This window comes from Brienomyrus brachyistius, unplaced genomic scaffold (assembly GCF_023856365.1).
Source record: "Brienomyrus brachyistius isolate T26 unplaced genomic scaffold, BBRACH_0.4 scaffold1404, whole genome shotgun sequence".
Lineage (NCBI taxonomy): Eukaryota > Metazoa > Chordata > Actinopteri > Osteoglossiformes > Mormyridae > Brienomyrus > Brienomyrus brachyistius.
This window is the reverse complement of record NW_026043678.1, coordinates 6,683-13,364: the sequence shown is the minus strand read 5'-3', so window position 1 is coordinate 13,364 and position 6,682 is coordinate 6,683.

Genomic DNA, 6,682 nt, shown 5'->3' with positions numbered 1-6,682 from the left:
TTCTAACGTCAACAACCATCTCTTTGGTCAACATTCAGAGACAGGTTGTTGGCTCTGCAGCAGTCCGATAGTCATCACACTTCCTCTTTGTATGCTGAGTCACCGTTTTTATTGATGAGACCCACAACAGTCTTGTCATCTGCCTGATGTTGATGATGGAATTCGAAATGTGCATTGCTGCTCAGTTGTGAGTCATCGGAGTTAACAGCAGTGGGCTGAGCATAAAGTCCTGGGTTCCTGCTACAGCGTCTGAGCAGTTGCCTTCGTCGCCCATAGCTCCTGCGCAGCCCGAGCAGCCGCCTCCGCTGCCCCCTGCGGCCCCAGAGCCCGAGCAGCCGCCGCCTGCTTTGCCCGTAGCTCCTGAGCAGCCGCCTCCGCTGCCCCCTGCGGCCCCAGAGCCCACGCCCGAGGCGCTCCCTCCGCCTCAAATGACTGTGCCCCCTGGGGCTCTTGTTCCTGGCCCCACTCCTGTCCCTGACCCAGCTCCAGACTTTCCTGCCCTAGTCCCCGAGGAGGTCCCGGACAGTCTGACCACCGTGTGTGCCACGCCCCCTGATTATCCACGTGTGCTTCCCTGATCGTACCCAGCTGTGTCCGATTATTTTCAATCAGTCCTGTCTATTTGAGTTCATGTCTTACTAGAGTTCAGTGTCCGTCATTGAAGTCCGTCTGCGTGAGATGTTTCCTGCACCCCGTGTTCCTAATAAATCCCCGTATCCTGCCTGCCTTGCCTGTTTCCTGCCCGTCCGCCGCTCCCGTTAAATGGCGATCGTGACACAAGGCACACGCACATCAAGTACCAATGCAGCAAATACAGATGAACAATTTAGGAGGAATACTAGTCAAAGGAAGGAAGAAAAGCAGCCCACCCTATCTCATGGTCACGGACACAAACATCAGGGAGTGTTATGAAGAAGACATCACACTTAACACCATTGGTTTTATGCAGTGAATTACACCAGAGAGAGTTTTTACATTCTAGCTGTGTTACGTAACATTCCTCAGCCTTCAGGTTTTTTCCACACAATGCACGACATGCAGGGGTGCCAAACAAAACAGCGGAACTGCAGTGTAGCCAATTATTTGTTTCAGTAGTTTTAAGAAAACTAGAACATAAAATGTTTGTTTTACTTAGTCCACAAAAGAGTTTTTACCTATCTTAGTGTATTTTACATCACATACACTCTCGGTCCGTTGTGGAGTCCATCCCACTGTAGTTGGAGAATGCTGCCATCAGTCGCTTGGTGTAGCACTCGCAGGATTTACCAGGCTCCTGTTTAAACTGATGCATCATGCCCCAGTCCATGCGCAGGAGGACCAGTCTCTGAAGGGCTGTCGCATGGTGAGGCCTGTTCTGCCTGGGGTCCAGCAGGTCACTGGCAATGTCCTTCAACTCACAGTGGGCTTGCGTTCATAGTGGGGTACCGCAGGGTTCGATTTTAGGACCACTATTGTTCCTAATTTACATAAATGATATGGATACCAATATATACAGTAAACTGGTGAAATTTGCAGATGACACCAAGGTGGGTGGTGTAGCAGATACTGAATTAGTGGCTCAGCAGCTACAGCGGGATCTTGATTTAATTAGTGACTGGGCCGATACCTGGCAGATGAAATTTAACGTCGATAAATATAAGGTACTCCATCTAGGGAGCAGAAATATAAAGTACAGGTATTTCATGGGTGTCACTGAAATAAAGGTAGCTGATCATGAGAAAGACCTTGGTGTGTATGTTGATGCTTCCATGTCCCATTCTCGCCAGTGTGGGGAAGCAATAAAAAAGGCCAATAGGATGTTGGGGTATATCTCCAGGTGTGTGGAGTTTAAGTCAAGGGAGGTAATGCTAAGATTATACAATTCCTTGGTGAGACCTCACCTAGAATATTGTGTGCAGGTTTGGTCACCATATCTTAAAAAGGACATTGTGGCCTTAGAAAAGGTGCAGCGTAGGGCCACAAAAATGATTCCTGGTCTTAGAGGAATGTCATACGAGGAACGGTTACTTGAGCTAAATCTGTTCAGTCTCAAGCAAAGGAGATTGAGGGGGGACATGATCCAGGTATATAAGATTCTAACAGGTTTGGATGCTGTTCAACCAAATAGTTACTTCAGCATTAGTTTAAATACACGAACTCGTGGCCATAGGTGGAAATTAGCGGGAGAACATTTCAAGCTGGATTTAAGGAAGCACTTCTTTACGCAGCGTGTAGAGTATGGAATAGTCTTCCTGATAATGTAGTGCAAGCTGAATCCTTGGGTTCCTTTAAATCAGAGCTAGATAAGATTTTAACGACTCTGAGCTATTAGTTTAGTTCTCCCCAAGCGAGCTTGATGGGCCGAATGGCCTCGTCTCGTTTGTATAGTTCTTATGTTCTTATGTTCAACTCCTTCATCTACAGTGTCAGATGAGCAAACCTTATCTCCCCCTTGAGGATTTGGACATACCAACATAGGGGCAAGAATTTCTGCTACCTCGTCCTGCTGCCTGAGCGTTTCGCCACGGCACTTCTTCACCGAGAAGGAGGTAGAGTCGGGTGCTGAATGGTTATGATCCTCGTCTGCAGGGGGGAGAGGGGAAGGGGCAGGGGAACCACTGGCTACTCCTCCCTCGGTGGCATAAGGAGGAAGCTGCTGTTTGGGCAGCAATGCTTGGGCAGGAGCCACACAGTTTATTTCTGGGTATCTAATTAGCGGACACCATTAGGTCCCTTCAGGGGCTCCACAGACAAACTCATTGACAAAATAGAATTGTCACAGAAAAATTCTTTGTCACATGCTCAGTCGACATGGACTGTGTGCTATTTACATATTTTTGGCACAAACGAAATCTCATATGCATATCGATGTATCTTTGGCACAAGTGGACCTCCATCACTTTAAAGAGGGTAAACTCTGATCAGGAAATTTACGACGTCAGAATAAACGGATTTTTTAACAGAAGTAACTGACATGCCCTAATAAGGAAATGCATACAATCAGAATACAATATCTGTGGTTTTTAACAGTGGTAACAATCTGATAATGAAAGGAATCAGATCAACATTTCTATAGCATGTAACAGAGCTTGCTCCCCTCCAGAACTCATTGTTCCAGTAGTTATCTGAAATCATCTGCAGGAGCTATTCTTTTATTTGTATATTAAGCATAATTATTCATGAATATTATTGATTATGTTTATTTGTTTAATGTTTTTATTTATTCGTATTTATTGTTTATAATATAATGTTATATAGTATTGCAACACTTGAAACGAGAGGTACTTGCCTGCCTTAGTGATATTTACTATTGTCTAAGTGTATTCCCACCTGTAGGAGGCAGCAATGGTTGTTATTAAAGGTGCTGAGATTACGCGGCTCAGGGCTGAAGGTGCAAAGTGAAACAGTCATTGACCGTATTTGCCATGTGTGATGGTGTCTGCATATCGGCCCTTTTGCGCCAAACAAACCAGTTCAAAGTACTGTGTGTTAAAATATCATATGAATAAATCCTCTCAAGAACTAAACTCAATATCGTATCCTCATCATTCAACGCGTCTGACTTTTGCACCTCTTACCACAAGGCAGTGGATTACATGGGGAAATTACAAACAAGGAGAATTTAATCTGTTTTTCCTCTACATTGTCGTTATTCAGAATATTACAGACTATGAACAAAAACGGACAATGTAAGAAAATAAAAAAATGTGTATGACAGAAAGCTAGAGTATTTTTGCAATGGTGAGCACTAGCTGGTTTATGTACTAGCTCACACTCAAGAAACAGCATAAATGCTACTCATACACAGTTGGGGGGCAGGGGTCAGTCCTTGTGCCTGTAATGAGGTCACCAGTTGAAACTAACCCAGCCTCAGCACGTCTGTGGGTCCTTGAGCAAGGCCCTTAACCCCCAGCTCCCTGGGCGCCCCAACAGGTAGCTGCACTTCGCGGACAACTTACTCCACAAAGAGTAAGTTGAGGGAGACATAAAAAACACAATTTCCCCACGGGGATTAATAAAGTCCATCCATCTATGGAATATTATTTAGCACTATATAACGCAGAATATAAGAATTACGATTTTATAAAAAGTATGCCAAATATCCATGATATAATCATTACAATGTAAACATTATAATGTAATCAACACAATGGAACCAACTGAGTATGTATTTGCACCTTTTGTTAGTCTGAGTTTCTGTTAGCTACTTTGTTAGTCCTGAATCTATGAATATTCACATTTTTATCGCGTATATTTTATCACTATGTAAAAGGACAAATATATTATCAACCTTTTAGTGAGACAATGTGTAAACGGCTGAAACTACCAAGGTTTACTACTGAAGGAAGGGATTCACCTGAGTTCACCAAAAGTTCATGGCTGAGTATTTTTAAAAAACCAAGTGGAGCTGCTCGCGCCACTATTATGTTCAACCGAGAGGCCAAACGGTAAAAGAAATGACTGTCAAACTTATCACCTAGGGGTAAATATAAATCTATACAAATATCACCTGCATGCACATTACTTCTTTTACAATAACCAACTCCTGATGCATACTGTTAGTCGTGAAAAAAATAACTATTGTGTACATAGAGGCCCTGTGTAAAAAGATAACTGCCAAGGAAAAGATCAAAAACATTTATTTCAAGGATTCAAAGTTTTTATGGTCATGTACAGTGTACAGTGCAGTTCTTATTTGATTAACTTGAATGTCTTCACAGACAAGACGATTAAACAAATAAAGCAGCGCAACATTACAGTAACTAACAACAAACAAAGCTCACGAGTACTATTACAATATTCATATCATTTATTTAAATTTAATTTTACCAAGTAAATTAATTGAAAAGCAGTTACCGCTTTACCTGCTTCTCGGGAGAAATAGCAGATATACAAACGTCATGTATGTAACTAAAATCTTAAGCCAATAAGGGCAAAGTTGTGTCGTAATGGAGGCGGATCCAGCCTGTGCAGCCTGCTAAGAGGTGCTGCCTGATGTGTCTTGCTCTCGCGGAGTTTTGGTACCATGTGACATGGTGACGTAATGCAACGGGCGATAAAAAATATAACCATGATGCATTGCGTCAGGACCAGAATGCATTGCTTTAAGCTAGCGCTGTATGTGGGTGCATGAAGTGGAAAGCACCCAATAATAAACATAACATTTTTTAAAAAATGTTTTCTTCACCGGTGCAGTGAATTTAAATAAAGAGCTATGATGGTGCTGCAAATGGCTTTGCATAGTAGTTAGTAGTAGCATTAGCCGCTGTGTGCGGCATTAGCTTTCTACAGTCCTTACAGATGGTTCGTGTTTTGTCTGTCTCCCTTTCGCCATTTATATTTTCCGCCGGGCACCCGAAATGCTGACACACAAAAGATTCAAAAGTGTCTGGGGTATCTACTATAGTAATTTAGTCAGATGCCGACATATTTACAGCAGCTCATTTGCAGCGCATTCGTGAAACGGCTTTTCGCTCCAACGAGAAATCTCGTCATGTTGTAATATCGCGAGATCTCGTGACACGCGTTTCACTCCCACTTCTTAGTAACAGTCATGATTTGATAAAGTGACAACCTGCGTAATAATTGGTAATACATAGAGTTTGCTATTGTTCAGGCTAGCAGACTGTTATGGCTTGAGGTTAATGGTGCCTGTTACTTGTGAATTTTCACATTTGCAGGGATCTTCTGCCTCGTGAACGTGAAACGGGTAATTATGCTAAAAGAAGAAAAAAGCAGAACTGCAATGTGTGTAAGGCTGGTGCTGATTTTTCAGTCTGAACACAGTAAAATTTATACAAATTACCTGTATTCAAACTTGTATTCTTTATATAGTTTGGTTAATTACTATTTAAAAGTTTTATCTGCGCTCCATTGTATAACTTATATTGGAGACTTGTATGTACTTTTCGATTGGAAATGGTTAGCTGTATACAGGGGCGCCGCTAAGGGGGGGAAAGTTGGGACAATTCTAAGGGCCCACGCCCTTTAGGGGCCCCCAGAGATCTGAATGGGTGTGGTAGGGGGGCCCAACCTCATATTTTGTCATAGGGCCCAAAATTGCTAGCGGCGCCCCTGGCTGTATATACTTTGAATATTTTTATGATTAATTTCTTTGTTTATTTAATTTGGCAACAGATCTGCACTTTTAGCAGTATTGCTGTCAATTTTTGTGAAAGTTGTTACTAAATAAAACAAAAGAAGCAGACTTGTGTAAATCCTATATTGGTCGTGTATTCTTCCTGTAGCGTAGTGACAGCTTTTTGTACGGAAGCCGTGAACGGCTGTGCTTGCAAATATATTTTCTTCTGAATAATTAGAAGGATAAGCATATTTTGTCGCCGCCGCGAGATAGTCATGCCATACACAGCTCTGCTCGTTTTTGTACTGTAACCGTGTTACTTAATTTGCGAATCCATGAATTTAACGTTGACATTAAGTCAACATTGACATTGACAACGTTGACATTAAGTGTTGCACCTATCTAGTGTTTTACCGTGAAGGGCATGTTATATCTTGTCTCTAAGTCGCACTATGGTCCAGGGGAATGCTATGTCATATTAGAACATGTGTCGATGATGTGGCAATATAAATATTTTAGAATACTGTCAGTTTTAGTTTCAGAAATCCATCATTTGAGAAAAAAGGCCAGTCACGACAAATATATATGGAATATAACAACAGAGGTTAGCTGTATTTGTTT